Source organism: Echinops telfairi, unplaced genomic scaffold, assembly GCF_000313985.2.
Source record: "Echinops telfairi isolate 266 unplaced genomic scaffold, ASM31398v2 ScPeMD7_60;HRSCAF=208, whole genome shotgun sequence".
NCBI lineage: Eukaryota > Metazoa > Chordata > Mammalia > Afrosoricida > Tenrecidae > Echinops > Echinops telfairi.
Window position 1 is genome coordinate 21365093 of NW_022103958.1, and position 16280 is coordinate 21381372.

The 16280-nt window shown below is 41.5% G+C and overlaps 1 non-coding gene across 1 annotated transcript; it reads left to right on the forward strand.

Annotated features, from left to right (window-relative positions):
- The first annotated feature begins 15605 nt into the window (after positions 1–15605).
- LOC115869946 lies at positions 15606–15666 on the forward strand. The gene has a single exon (XR_004046459.1). It is a non-coding gene; the product is annotated as a U7 small nuclear RNA (small nuclear RNA).
- The last annotated feature ends 614 nt before the right edge of the window (positions 15667–16280 follow it).

Sequence of the window (16280 nt, forward strand, 5' to 3'; positions counted from 1 at the left end):
ATCTGTAGATAGATAGATAAAGATCAATGATAAATAGATAGAAGATAGATAGGTAGAAAGATGATGATGATGATGATGAAGATAGATAGATAGATAATAGGTAGAAAGATGATAGATAGATAGATAGATAGATAGATAGATAGATAGATAGATAGATAGATAGATAGATGATAGATAGACAGATAGATAGATATAGACCAGGTGACACTGTTGGGTAAACATTGGACTGCTAACTGCAAAGTCAGTGAATCAAACACACCAGCTACTATGAGAGGCTATCTGCTTCCATAAAGATTTATAGCCTCAGACAGAAGTCCTATACCGTGTCTGGATTGGAGGGGGGTGTGTGTCTGTGTGTGTGTGTGTGTGTGTGCAGTTTTGCTTCTCTGCAGAACCAGCCTAAGCAATGACTATTCTGAACACTCATTTGAATAGCCTCTGTGCTACTGAAAGCATGATCCCTAAGGGCCACTAGGAAAACTGCTCCATTGCTAAGTTCCATAACCGACTCCCCTTCAGCAGAGGGTGCTGTGGCCCTCATCTTAATTCATGTGCAGATGGAGGTTGCAGGTTTGTGGCTATACATGTGGGTAATTTGGGATAAGGTTGGAGACAGCTCCAAATGAACATGGGAAGTAAAAATGTGTCTTTGTGAAACCTTGAGCTTCATAGTTCTATTAGTCCATTGCTTTTCCGTTTCCCATTTAACACTCTAGCTTAAAAACAAAAACAAAAAACCCTGTAAGTCAATTAATTTTAAAAAATAAAAGAACCAAGTATTTTTCATGTAAGATATTTATCACTGGAAGCAGCCTTCATATCTTAAAATGAACTATTTGCAGAGAAATTCAGGCATCAGTCTATAAGTGGGGGAAATCAAGGTTACTCAAACTGTTTAGAATCAACACTAACTCAATCTACACGCAAGACTGAATCTGAGCATGTTTGTGAATACATTGAGCTTGGAAATAGCCAATGCTAAAGAAAGAAAACAATGTAGGATCATAGCCATTAAAAACAAACTAGAAAAAAAAAATAGCACATGTAAGAAAAGAATGTGCAGAAAATACAGTAGTAATGATGTTTAAAATTAAATAAATAAAAACAAGAATGCAATCCTGCCCTTTTGGGAGTGTGGGGTTGGAACTCAGACTGAGGAATGCTATGGGACTTGTATAGAATGCTGTGAAAGGTAAAATGGAGAGAGACTTTTGCATAGAAGTTTCATTTACTAAACCGATAAACAACCCAAAGTAACTCTTACCAGTTGCGTAAATAAAATAAGTACGCAATTTATCTGTGGGTCAGTGCTGCTGTTTGCTCTATCCAGTGCTTCCAGCCTCCATCGTAAGGTTAACCCACTGCCAAGACAAATGGTTGAATTTGTCTATTCTGCAGACCTGCCCGACTGAATAATAAAATTTTTATTTATAGATGAAGTTACCTGACCTACACGAGAGAACTCAAATCACATCTACCTTTTCTATTTGTATCTGGAGAATCAATGCATAAAATAGTCCAATTTAATAGGGAGAGGCTTTTTGGTCACTGTAGTCATAGCCATTAGACAGTCTGTACATGTCTGCATGTCACTTTGTATGTGCCTTTCATAAGTGCGTGGATACACATACACACATACATGCCTGTATCAAGGGGCTTCAAAAAGTTTTAGGAAAAATGGATTTTTTTCTATGAACTTTTTGTAACCCTCTCATACATAACGTCATATATATATCTATATATCATATCTCATGTTAGTGAGATATTATAGATGATGCATTTGTAAGGGTAATGGAAATTTAGCAGTGAATGTGCCCTTCATTTATTCAAAAACTATTTATTGATCACTCAACTATGGGTCAGGTACTGCTAGAGATAAGAAAACTTGAGACAGGCTTTCTGCTTTCATAGAGTTATATTCCCATGAGATGCTGTGTGCCATTGAGTGGATTCCAACTTGTGGTAGTCCAGGCAGACTAGAGAAACAAATCCAGGGAGACTCATTTGTGTATAAGAAAGAGCTTTATATACCAGAGCAGTTGAATATATTTTTAAAAATACTTTTATTGGGAGCTCTTACATCTCATGACAATCCATACATTCACCCAGTGTGCCAAGCACATTTGCACAAATGTTCCATCATTTTCAAAGCATTCTCTTCCCACTTGATCCCTTGATATCAGCTCCCCATTTCATTCCCCTCCGTACCCTCCCCACCCTCCCTCACAAAACCTTGATAAGTTATAAATTATTATGTTCATATCTTACATCATCCTCCATCGCTCCTCACTCACTTTTTAGTTATTCATCCCCCTGGGAGGGGGTTCTAGATTGATCCTTGTGATTGATTCCCTCTTTCTCCCCCTACCCTCACCTAATCCTCCTGGTATCTCTACTCTCATTGGTGGTCCTGAGGGCTTTATCTATCTTGGATTCCCTGTGTTGTGGGCTCTTATCTGTAGCAGTGTGCATGCTCTGATCTAATCTGATTAGTAAAGTAGAATTGAGGTCATGATAGTGGGGAAGGAAGCACCAAAGAACTAGAGGAAAGTTGTGTGTTTCATCGGTACTATACTGTACTCTAACTGGCTCGTCTCTTCCCTGTGGCCCCTCTGTGAAGGGATGTCCAATTGTCTACAGATGGGTATTTGGTCTCCACTCCATTACCCTCCCACATACACACCCCATTCACCTTGGGCATGGTTTTGTTCTGGGTCTTAGATGCCTGATACATGATTCAATCAACACCTCGTGATCACAGACTGGTGTGCATCTTCCATGTGGACTTTGTTGCTTCTGAGCTAGATAGCCACTTGTTTATCTTCAAGCCTTTAAGACTCCAAATACGATATCTTTTGATAGCCGGGCACCATCAGCTTTCTTCACCACATTTGCTTATGCACCCATTTTGGCTTCAGCAGTCATGTCTGGAAGGTGAGCATCACAGAATGCTGGATTGTTAGAACAAAGAGTTTTTGTGTTAAGGGAGTACTTGAGTTGAGGCCCAATGTCCATCTGCAACCTTAATTCTTAACACATAGACATAAGTACATAGTTCTATTCCCCTTTCGTTAGTAGTTATATATGTATATTTACATATATACATGTCTGTATTTAGGCCTCTATAAATATCTTTTGCCTCCTGGTTCTTTGCTCTATTTCCGTTTACTTTCCTCTTGTCCCACCATCATGTTCGGCCTTCATTCAGGTTAAGTCCTCGCTGCTACATTGCCCTTGATTAAGCCCCACTAGGCATCCTACGACCTTCCTTCCATTGATTTTAGTTCACTTGTTGTTCCCTTGTACCTGGGTTGGTCCCCACCCCCCTTTCCTTTTTCCCACCTCCCCTTCTCCCATATCCCCCTGGAATCATTGGTACCATTCTTTTAATCTCTGAATTATTTATCCCACCTATCTTATCTAGATAGACATGCAGATACATTAATAAGTGCAAAAACCAGGCAGAGCTAACTAAAATAACAAAGGAAGTGAAAAGCAACAAAACAATAACAACAAAAAACAAAAACAAAAACAAAATAACAATAACAAAAAGAAAGCCACTGACAAAAAAATGGAGAAAAGCCTATAAATAGTTCAAGGTCTGTTTGTTGTCCTTTATGAGTCTTTTCCAGTTGAGTTTGATGTGGTGCCATACTCTATCTCCACAGTCTATATTTGGTATTCCAGGGGTTTCATAATTCTGCTCCCCCTGCTGCTCTGCTGTATGCCCTCAGTGCCTTGCCCCAGTGTGATGGGGCCAGACCGTGCACTATTCCCACACTGTGTCTTCAGTGTTGTCCTCCGTAGTGCCATGGTTCAGTGAAGCACACCATGCCCCATAGTGGGGCCAGCCCTACCATCCTCCCCGTGCGTTGTCTGCTCTGAGCAGGAACACTGTCCTTGGGGCTTGATGGGCCAGGATAGCCTCTCCTCCCTCTCCTTCCCTTTGTGTTTTTCCTGTGTGCTCTAATCCAACACACCCCTCTCCCCAAGCTGTAGCCCCAGTGCTGTCCTCTGAAGTGCATCCTTCTGGGGGTAGGGGGGTGGGAACCTAGTTGGGATTGGGGCCAGCCCCACAGACCTCTCTATTGGTCCCCTAGTGCATGCTGATATGTTGTTTTCATGTTTTGGTGCATTGGGTCGAAGCCTGGTCTCTGTCTCCCTCTCCTGTGGAGATATAAACAATACCCTCCCCTTGGGTGGATTAGTGCTCTGCTCCCCACTACCCATGTCTTTTTTTCCCTCTCTTTCTTTCTTTCCCCCCTCATATTTAGTTGGCTGCTGTATGTATCCCTGGATTGGGTTTAGCCCCTGCCATAGTTGTTGGACCTCATCCCAGGGATGTACGTATAGTGGCTTTTCCCCTGTGCCCCGGTTTGTTTGTTTTTTTAGTTTATTTTTTACTCATGTTATACTTGTCCCTTTGTGCTTGACTTACTTCACTTAGTATGGTTTCCTCCAGTTCTTCCCATGTGGCAATGTGCTTCATGCGTTCATCACTGCTTTTTAGGGATGCATAGTACTCCATTGTATGTATGTACCACAGTTTTTTTTTATCCACTTGTCTGTTGATGGAAATGTGGGTTGTTTCCAAATCCTTGCAATTGTGAACTGTGCCGTGATGAACATTGGAGCACAGATGTCTGGCTGTGGTTTTTTTCTTGCCTCTTCTGGGTATATGCCCAGTAGGGGGGTTGATGGGTCATGTGGTAGCTCAATCTTCATCTATTTTAGATATTTCCAAATCTATTTCCATAATGGTTGTACATACCTACAGGTCAACCAGCAGTGGACAAGAGTTCCTCTCTCCCCACAACCCCTCCAACACTTGTTACTTTCTGATTTTTTGAATTGGGCTATCTTTGAGGGTGTTAGGTGGTATCTCACAGTTGTTTTAACTTGCATTTCTCTTATGGCTAATGACTGGGAACATTTTCTCATATGTTTATTGGCCATTCGGATTTTGAGCAGTTGAATATTGAGAAAACATCCCAGCCCAGTCCAGATCAAGTCCACAAGTCCGATATTAGCCCATATGTCCAATACCAATCTATAAAGTCCTCTTTAGACTCACAAAACACATGCAATGACACCAAATGCAGGAAGATCACAGGCCAATGGGTTGGAAGTCTTGTGGATCCAGTAGTATTGTAAGTATCTCAGCTACCTGGCTTCTCCGGCTCCATAGTTCTGGCTCCATCAGCCTCTCTCCATGTATCTTCTCCACAGAGATTTCTTGCAGCGAGTGAGCCTTGTCCGTAGAGAGTCTCCAAGGGAGTGAGCAGAGAGAGTCTCCCGCCTCAAAGGAGGAATACTGGAGTTCCCAGAATCCTCAGGAGAAGGCTATGCCCACACATAGGCCTCATTGGCTATCTCTTGATTGACAGGCTAGACTCCACCCCTACACTCTGAATCCTCAAATTGACAGCAGATTATGTAACTACCACACAACTTAAAGCAACCTTACAGGATAGAGACAAATTGTCTCCCAGAGGATCCAAACTATAATCTCCACAGGCACAAACCTTCAGACTTTTCTCCACAGAGTGGTTGGTTAGCAGGAGAGTACTTTAAACATCCCACCAGGGGTCCTTTGTCTTTTGGGAGAGACCATTATTAAAAGGCAATCTTTACAAAATAAGATAATTTCATAAAGTGATACAGTAATAGAATCTTGAGTCACCTGGGGAAGAGGAGTAACCTTAGGGTGAGGGGATAAAAGAAGGTTCTTCTGAGAAGGTTTCGTGTGATTTGAGCCTTGTAATAGATTGTATTCTTCTCCTCCCAAATCTTTCTCTTCCTTGTACACAGAGACGAGATCCCCCATGGGACTTGTCGCATTGTTAGGAGGAGAGGTTTGCTCGCTGTCCCTTTGGCGTCACGCTTGCACGTGTGATAGGCGTTCGCTGCTGAAAACGGTGCCTAAGGGGTGCTGGGCTGGCTCCCCAGAGAAGTGCTCAGAATGGGTTTTTATTCTGGGCAACTTACTTATTCTCTTTCCTCAGCCAAGAGTTTAACATGACCCAAGTAGGGGTTTCTTTTAGAGCCTGGATCCCCGAATGAAGGAGACATGTGGATCACAACAGTCGATTGACCGTGGATGCAACGGACACGCTGGCTGAGCGAAAACTAAAACATTGTTGCTGTGAGACACTGCATGACCTGGCGAAACCTGATTCAACACTGCGGATGAGCGAGAAAGAGCCGTCTTGAGAAGGGAAAGGGATACGTGGAGGGGTGGGGGGACAGGGAATTCATTTGGCAAGTTCAAGGAATAGAAAGGCCACTGTAGATGCACAGTTGGAGAGGACATGGGAGAGGTGAGAGCGAGCCAGATTCTGGGTCTTTGAAGGCTGTGGAAATTCTTCCAAAACTTCAAGAACTTTAAAACGGTTTTCACTTATCATATATTTTATTTTTGAATGCAGTTTGACTTTTTTCAGACTTGGAAAAATAGAGAGAATGTCCATCATCTGTTATCCGGCTTCTCCTGTCGACATCTGACATTGTATAGTAATCAAGCGAGGAAACGATCATTGGCACGCCACTTGGCGCTAAGCTACAGCGCTGACTGGACTGGCCTTCGCCACTTCTGAGAGCTTACGTGACCTCAGCAACCACATTACATGGAATTGTTACTGGCGTCCTAGACTCCTGTTTGTCACGATGTTGCTATTTTGTCAAACGTCCTTCCACTGAGTGCAGTCTGATGCTCCTCATGATGGAAATGGGGCTGTGCGTGTTTGCCAAGATGTGTCCTGCTCAGAGCTTCGCAGCCCAGGGCTCGGGCTGTTTGAAGCTCGTGTGTCTCTGGGCTGGTGGTATTGACTATAATCATTTGGTTTCTGCCAGGTCTCATACTGTAAAGTTCTTATCTTTCCCTTTGCCATTAGTCAGTATCCTAGGGGACATACTTTGAGACTATGTAAATTCAGTTTCTCCTCAAATTTTGCTAATATGGTGATAGGATACAACCCTGTCACACTCCTTTCCTAATTTTAAACTATGCCATGTCCCCTTGTTCTGTCCCCACAATTACCTCTTGATCCATGTATAAGTTCCAAATGAGCACAATGACGTGTTCTGGAATTCCCATTCTTCCCAAGGTGATCCCCAGGTTGATATGATCCACACAGTTGAATGACTCAACATACGCAATGAAACACAAATACACATCTTTCTGATGTTCTCTGCATCTGACACCAGCAGCGATAGCCCTGGTTCCATGTCCTCTCTGAATCTGCCCAGAACCTCTGGAAACTCCCTGTTAATATACTGCTGCAACTCTTGTTGGATGATCTTCAGCAAAATTGGACTATCAGAACAACAAATTTCTTGGAAGAAGTATCACCACAATGCTCCTTAGAAGAAAGGATGGTGAGAGTTCATAGCCTATACCTTGGACAGGTTATCAAGCGAGACCAGTCCCTGGAAAAGGACATCGTGCTGGGTCAAGTCGAGGGGCAGTGAAAATGAGGACGATCTTTGACAAGATGGATTGAGCCACGGGCTACCACGCGGGTGCAAACATAACAGCCATTGTGAGGATGACACAGGACCGGATGGTGTTTGGTTCTGTTGCCCATAAGGTCCCTACGGATGGGTCAGAACCCATTGATGGCACCTAACAACAACGACATTACCAAATTGATGCCTGCACGGTTCTGCTTGTCTTTAGCCTTCCAGTGTACAAGCAGGGCTCTTTTATCCCAAGGTCATATAGGCTAGGTTTCTCCTTTCCTACTGCAGTCAGTGTTTGTGCCTTACTCACATATTCCACTGTGAGAGCATGGGTAAGTACTGATTACATTTGAGGGGTCCCCTGCATCCTGATTAGCATAAATTGCTGATTCTGGAAAGGATAGGGAATATTGCTATGGTCAGTCTCTTCTCCTTCCTGCTACCCTATTCCATTCTGGTGGAGTCTTGCCCACCTACACACATCAGGTAGCCAATCTCTTTAGTTTCTGCTGTATCTCTGCTGTGTCTCTTCTTCACAAATGGGTCAGGGCCTGTGTACTTTCTCGCAGCCTCTTCTTTCTTCCATAAGGGGTAGCATGATTTCAGTGCTTGGATTTTTCATTTTATAGTATGAGGGGGCTTCAAAAAGTCCAACAAATATGAAATTTAAAAAATATTTCAACAAACTTTTTTGGAGCCCCATGTATGCCAGGGGAATTCACGATGTCTTCTAAAATATAGGGGAAACATGCCGCATTTCTCATTCAGCCTCACATTCTTTACACCACAACTTAAATATGTGAATTGATGGAGTAATAAATTTCAGTAGAGTGTGTTGTTTTAATCCATTGTTTAAATTTAAACCTTTAAAATGTTTCCATTTGCATCCATCTGTATTTCTGGCAGACGAGCAACTATTTTAGACCAGACCACAGACTTGTATATTCTGGGCAATGTCCCTCATCATCGGGGTCAGATTTCCTTGAAGGTCAGCAGGTCTGACATCTGACATGAAGTCAAGCAAATTGTCTCTCCATTTCCGCAGTTGGAAACTGTGCACACAGATGGGAAACATGGAAACGACTGGCTGTGTTTGGTTTGGACGATTCGCCCAAATGAGAAGGCGTCCAGCAAATGTTCTGCCTGAATGATGGCTGCAAAGCTGGCTCTTGGGTCTACCTTACAGGCATGCCTGCTTGACTTTGACCGGAGTCTAGATATATCAACCAAATACCTTAGCGTTGGCTTCTCTTAAGTCACATTCATCTACACCTCATCAAGAGCTTGATGTGTGGGAGAACAAAGAAACAGCTGGGCATCTAAAGCCAGCTGCTAATTTGGGCCTTGAGAAATGTCAGCAAAAAGACTTAAACTTGTTTGCTCGATGGAATTTCGCTGTGACTTTTTGGGTTAGTCCGAATGTGAGTTAAGGAGCTGTCCGCTCCATGGTCGATAGGAAAAATGCATACTTTCAGATGCCAACTTTGAAATTTAGGATTTCAAAATTTCACTTTTACAAAGGAAAAGTCGTTCTCAATTGAGTTAGTTAATTGTGCCAGCCTGGCCGATAATCACATGTGGTGCTGGTTGAAAGGCGGAGGGATAAATGGGTGGTGAAGCCTCGCCTTTCTAGTTCTCGGGTCTCTTGTTTTGTGATGGTTGCACCGGGTGCAGCTGCCTTAGCAGCTCCCTGCTTCAGCTTGCAAGATTGACTTCCTCCAAGACATCCCCAAGGAGAAGCCGCATGGATCTATCCCGATGCAGCCCTGGGTGCTGGAGCAGCCGTGTGGAGACCCTTGCCAGTGCTGAGATGCTTACACGTTCATGGACTCAGCTTTCCTCCTGCAGTCAGCATCATTGCCTCTGTTTTGTGAGGTGGAGGACTTTGTGGACTGGTGTTGGGTTAATGGGTTAATGTTGGACTTGTGGGCTTGGGCAGCATTGGGTTGGGATGTTTTCGTGATGCCCCTTTTCTTTACATAAAACTCTCTCTTATACGTGAGTCGCCGTGGATTTGTTTCTCCAAAGTACCTAGACTAATACATCAATGAACAAGTTTGAGGCTTGATTTTATATATATATAAATCTATATGTATAAAAACCAAATATATATATTTGGTTTTTATACATATAGAGCAACAAGCTTATATCACTTAAAATTATTTTTCTGTGTTTTTAAATAAAGCATTTAAAAATCCAGGTTAGCAAGGTAAAAGTTAGCAGCTTGAAGATTATATATTCATGAAGAAAGGAACAGTTGATCTCATTTGATTTAAAAGTTCTACGTCTTCAACCGAATCTGGAAAAACTATATCCTTGCCTACCTCCATAAAGAGTGATGGAAATAATCCACCTCCCTAAGGCAAGTGTGTTGAGAATTAGAAAAATAAGTTTCCCACCTCTACTCTCCACTTGCTAAATGCCTTAGTATATTCACAGTGTCTGCCTTCGCCATACCCTGTTATATGGCCCCAGAACCCATGTATCAGGCTTAACTGGCAGCAAAAGAACAATTACCTGGTTCCCTGCCCCAGAGACTTTGACTTAGTTGGGTCCTGAAAACTGCATTTTTAAACAGAAGCTAATACTTAAGTCTGGAGTCCTGGTTTTAGGCTCAGCTCTCACCAAAGTGTCTGCAGGTTGAGCCCACCAGTGGGCCTGTGGGAGAAAGATGTCCCAGTGGGCTTCCTGTCAGCCTCCTTCCCATCGGCACCTGGGAAAGCCTCTAGGGGAAGTTCCACTCTCTTAGAGAATTGCTCTGAGTGGGCGTTGACTCGATGTACACCTGGCCTTCATGTTCGAGCAGGAAGACAGGGTTAATGGCAGAAATAGAATTATGAGAACTGGGTTAAGTCCCGAATCAGGGTTATTGCTATTATGATGTACCGTTTCTGCCTTCATTTGGAGTATCATTCCAATCCCAGGAACCGAGAAAAACATAAGATAGGTGTGAGAGTGGGGTCAGGGGAAACAGCATGGAGACAGGTCTTATTATGAAGCAGTCCTCCCTGCTTTAATTTGTATAAGTATAAATCATAAAAGTAAAATTATAATTTTTATATCTTAAGGCATAGGAATTACGTTTCAATTTTTTCTTGTATCCTTGAAAGTTCTATTACATTTTCAGTAGTTATATTTATTTACCACTCTCCTCCCTGGGATGTTTCAGGGTGATGCTGCAATGTAATACCCTGGGAAGCATTTTCCCATTACCCATCTTTAACTTCTAAAATCCGCTCTGGGGCTAAACTGAGGGCAGCCCTAAGCATGATCAAGCTCAATCGTTTGCTTCTGCGGCATAAGGCATTAGCATCTTCAGGCAAACTTATGTCATGACTGCAAATGGTTTTAGTTACTTTGTTTTGCATTGAGAGTAGTAGGTAGTGCAGACACTAAGACCCAACACTGGTCTTTCTTGCTTTTCCCTGAACGATCTCTCGGACTTTAAGACTCGAGGGAGAAGCAGATCTCAAAGAGAAGACTGTGGCGTACTAAATCTTTGTAAGATCTCAAAAAGGATCCTTGGTGGCACATGGGTTCAGTGCTTCTGCTGTGAACCCAAACCCTTGGTGGTTCGAGTACACCAATCACTCTGAGGGAGAAAAAATGGGCAGTGTGTCCTTTTATGTAGTTACAACTTAGAAACCCTGGGGGGGCCCTTCTACTCTGTCCTACAGAGACTTAGGAGTCAGAATCAACTTGACAAGAATGGTTTAAGATACTAAAAGAAAAAAAAAAAAAAAGATACTAAAAGACAGAGTTTGTAGCTAAAAGCTGATCGGGTGGGAATTGCTAACTCTAAACTCTGGACTAAATTAACATCAATTTAGAAGGTCTTAATCTTGGTTTCTTTCTTAACATTATTCCTATTTTCTAGATATAGCTCCTTGATCAGATTCTGTCAAGTGAATGAATAGTGAATTACAGTGAAACAATTTTCAAGCAAATCCTAATCAAAATTTTAAAGAAGCTTACTAAATTATTAGTTTTAACATCCCCCATTTAATTTATAGATTTTTATGGAAGGCTTACCTCAGAGATTTCTGAAGCCTACTACTACTAGTATTCACTTTTAATTCCATATTAGCTTACTGGATAAAACATTAAAATAAATTTCAAATTTCTGATTGCTTCTCTCTCTCTCCAGTTAAACTGCCTCCTCTATTTTGATGAGTGTTGAGGAGGGAGGGCTTATTTTACACAAAAACTTAAAAGATCCTAGAGGCTTGGGAAATTGTACCATTTGATATCTTAGCATTTCCATATTTATTTGGACCCTCTTCACATTGCAAGTCTGTTAAAAATGGAGTGGAAATCATTCATGAACAGGAGTTCTCATTAGATTGTCGGCACCTCTCCCTCAGGCCAAGCCAGAGCCCTGAAAAGCAAAGGCAAAATGGAAACCTATCCGTGGACTTCAGAATCCCCAACGACGTTCTTTCCAAAAGTTAGCAAAGAATCATGGTATTCTTTTTTCCCTACAGAATTCTTTTCGTATCAAATTCACTGTAGGAAAAAAGAAATTTACTATCTCCAAATGTGCTATACTTTTAAAATCATTGTGGAAAAGGTTTTGGGTTGGGTTTCAAGTTTAGAAAACAATCTTATTAAGCACAACAGCCATCCAAGCGCCATTTAAAGATCCCATGGCAATTTTCAAAAGGAGCAAGGATTAATCCCTAAATCCTGGCCAATATCAATAAAACTGTTTCTAATTTCCACAGCCCCCTTGAGCTACTGTCAGGAGCCTAATGGCTTCACCATTACCACACATCGTTCCTTACGACCAGTGTTTAACTCATTACTTTGTAAAGTACTTTAAAGTACTTTAAAATACCCCAAGTATGAAAACTGCTATTTAAAAACAATCCTGTGCTGTTCTGCACCATATCAAAAGAGTCTACCTAACTCACCTGAAACAACACTAATGATTTCTAAACACAGGGTTTTCCACAAAAGCCTTTTTATCCTCCACAAATTCCTAACAAAGTACACCATACAAGGTAGATTACTTTCACTCCATATCTCCTGAACATGCTCTAGTATACACTACCTTGTTGTTTTGCTTTGTTTGGGGTTTTAAATCACCAAGAGGGATATGAACTCTTCCCCTTAACTGTGCACATCTTGAGATCAGGCACCACGATTCATTTCTCTTCCCTAGTGCCTATTGTGATGTCCTTAAAAGGCAGATAATAAGTAACTAGTGCAAGATTGGCTGGCCCAAATGGTTAATGAGTTTAGTTGCTAACTAAACGTTTGGAGGTTCAAGTCCAGTGATCTACTTCCCCCAAATCAGCTGTTGAAAATTCAATGGTGCTCAAATATATTCTAAGGTACATGGGGATACCACTAGTTTTAACAACTATTTAGCAGAAACATGATTACTCATTTATTGACCCTTTCGAACATCTAATTTTTCATAAGTTAAATGTATAAGCCAGGCATTAAATATAAAGAGATAAAATGAATAAGCAAATATCAAGAAAAAGATAAAAATAAATATTAATATATAGATATATTCATATATGTGTGTATATATATATGTAGAGAGAGAGAAGCTCATAGAATAATGTTAGAAAACGGATGTTTTAAAAAGCAATGCATTACAGTCAAAGTCATGAAAATTCTAAACAGAGGTTTATGAGAACACAAATTAAGAGAAATTAGAAGGTTAGAAAAGGCATCCTGGATAAGACACTTGAAGAGAGTGTTTATTGTTGTTGTTGTTGTTGTTGTTGTTGTTGAAGCTATTAATTTTACTCTGGCTCGTCGTCCCATGAAGTATTCTAGAATTTCATTCTTTGCAATGTTATCCAGAATTTATGACTGAACATCCACACAGTTGAGCATCTTTACATAGTCAACAAAACCCAAGTCAACATCTTTCTGGTATAATTTGCTTGAAGCCAAGATCCATCTAGGATCAGCAGTGATATCCCTGGTATCGTTACTCCCATTTCTGTTCTTGAGAGGTTTAACTGACCTGGATTCTAGGCGTCGTGAGCTCTTATCTGTACCAGTGTACATGCTCCTGTCTAGCCAGAACTGAAAGGCAGGACTGGGATTATGATAGTGGGTGGGGGGGGGGGTGTTTGAGTAAGATTCAAAGACCCAGGGGAATATTGTGTGTTTCATTGGTGCTATAGTACACCCTGGTTGACTCATCCCTTCCTGTGACCCTTTTGTGAGGGGATGTCCTATTGTCTACAGATGGGTTTGCGGGTCTCTGCTCTGACCCCCCTCATTCTCAACAATATATTTTTTGTATGTTTGTTTGGGGTCTTCTGGTGCCTGTTACCTGATTCCGTTGATACCTCATGCTCGCACAGGCTGATGTGCTTCTTCCATGTGGGCTTGTTGCTTCTCTGCTAAATGGCCCCTTGTTTAACTTTAAGCTTTTAAGATCCCAGATGCTATATCTTTTGATAGCTTGGCACCATCAGCTTTCTTCACCACATTTGCTTATGTACCCATTTTGTCTTCAGCGATATTGTTGGGAGACAACCATCGGTTCTTAATCTTATGCTTCCTCTTGAAAGAGTGAATATAAAACAATTCTATTTGATATAGTGATTGTGTATTCCTTCCATCTTCTCTCCATGCTGGGTATTTAGGGACCAATGAATAGTAGCATCCCCACTTGTCTGTCAGATTTGTCACAGTGTGGTAGTTTGAATGTTTCTGTGACAGATGCTAGGCCATCGTTATTTCAAATAACAGTAGGGCCACCCAGGGTGGATAGGTTTCAGTAGAACTTCCAGACAAAGAAAGACTAGGAAGAAAGTCTACAGTTAGCTTATTAAAAATACTGTAGATCATACCAGAATATTAACCAGATACCCACGTTTCACTTATTAACATTGTTAGGCTTCAAAAACTAGGCCATTAGGCAAAACAAATGGCATTATGTGAAAATGAAGAATGCTCATAGTAGATCAGAAAGTGGAGAATGACAATAGCATTACAGACCTGCCAAATTACATCATTCCATAAGTGCCAAGCCACTAAGAATCACAACAAGACCACGTACACACATCAGTATGAAACACTGCCTGATCCTGCGCCCTCCTCGCAGTTGCTGTGCTGAGCCCACTGATGCAGACATTGTGCCCACACGTCTCATGGAAGATCTTCCTGCTCAACCTAGCATACTGTCCTTCTCTAGCAATGGGAGGGCACTACTCCTTAACTAAGTTGCTCCTGGTTGTGGGGCTAATTGGAGGCTGAGGTTAGGATACAGATCTAGCGGAGGCCATGGTCGCTCCATGGGAGAATGCTGGTCTTCCATGTAGGTGACTCTGACTGTATTCCCAGCTGATTCACATGACACACAGCCACCATTGGGTCTGTCAGGGGTGACTTGCTTATTGTGATGCTGCTGAACAGGTTTCAAAGGAGCTGCAGACTAGGATGGACCAGTTAAAAAGGCCTGCACACATGCTACCAAAGAGCACCCATGAAAACTCTTTGGATAACAACATGCTATTAAATAACACCCATGAAAACTCTTTGGATAGCAACAGCTCCAACTATAACAGATGGTGGTGATGACATAGAAGCAGGCAACATTGGAGTGAAGAGACATTGGTGAAGAAATCTGGATTTGTGTCTTAGCTTCAAATGTCTCAACTTCACAATTAAGTTTCCCTAGGAAGAAGATGGTAGTAATAATATGGTCTTGGCGAGAGTGATCTCTTTCTAAAGCATAAAATTCGATGTCAGCATTTCATGTCCATGTCATAGCATGAAAGTAATTTATAATATTGTTTGAATATAGAGAAAATTCTGGGGCCCACAACTCTACATCTATTCTGGTACCTTGTATTGTTGTTTCCGTCTTTTCTATTAATTCGCTGGAAAAAAAGATAGAATCACTTTTGTTCTTGAGACTCTGTGAATTGGCATATGGCCAATTGCCAGTGCCTAACACTATTCTTGGCACACACACACATAAAAGCTCATCAAATAATGTTTACTAGAATTGGCAAAAGTTACACAATTTCTGCAGAAGATCCAGGAAATGCTTTCATCAGAAGAAATCTGAGAAAAAGTATGCAACAAGGTAGAATAAATACCTGGCTGAAAAGATGAAAATTAAGATACTCTTGAAAATTGGCAAAAAAAAAAAAAAAGAAAATTGGCAGTGTTGCAGCTCGTTAGAATTCGTCTAGCAGGTTCTCTGGCTTTTACTGGAAAGCCCCCCCACACACACCAGTAAAAAAAAAGAAAGAAAATTAGCAGGAAGTTGGATCCCAAATAAAACATTGTATATCAGTTTTAATATATATGATATGTATATATTTCCTCGTGGCGGCCCTGGAGAAGTAGATCCATCTTCAGCGAGTAGTGATCTGGTTCCCATTTCCTCCTTCTGCTTACACAGGCGTCTCTAGCCAGCTACCCAGCAGGTCCTTGCTGACTGACTAGCTCCGCTTTCTTGGCCGTGTTTAGTTCCCCTGTCTCCTAATTCTCATCTTTGTTTCTGCCTTCCTTTTACCTGTTCTTTCTCTCCTCTTCCTTGTCTATGAATGTGTGTGTATCTCTGTACATATGTATGGATACCACATACACATAACACACAAACTTATTGAAAATGAACATTGTTTAATTATACAAACCTTATTGTGAAAAACAACTGACATAGAGTGGAAGAAGATATTTTTATTCATAAAGTGACACATTTGTTTTTGTTGCTGGAATCTTCTACCATAGAGTCAGAGGATACAGAGAGGCTAGACTGTCAAACTGAAGAGACTAGAGCAGGAAATATAGAGGACCTGAAACTGTGCCTCTCAGTCACTCCCAGTATAGAAAGA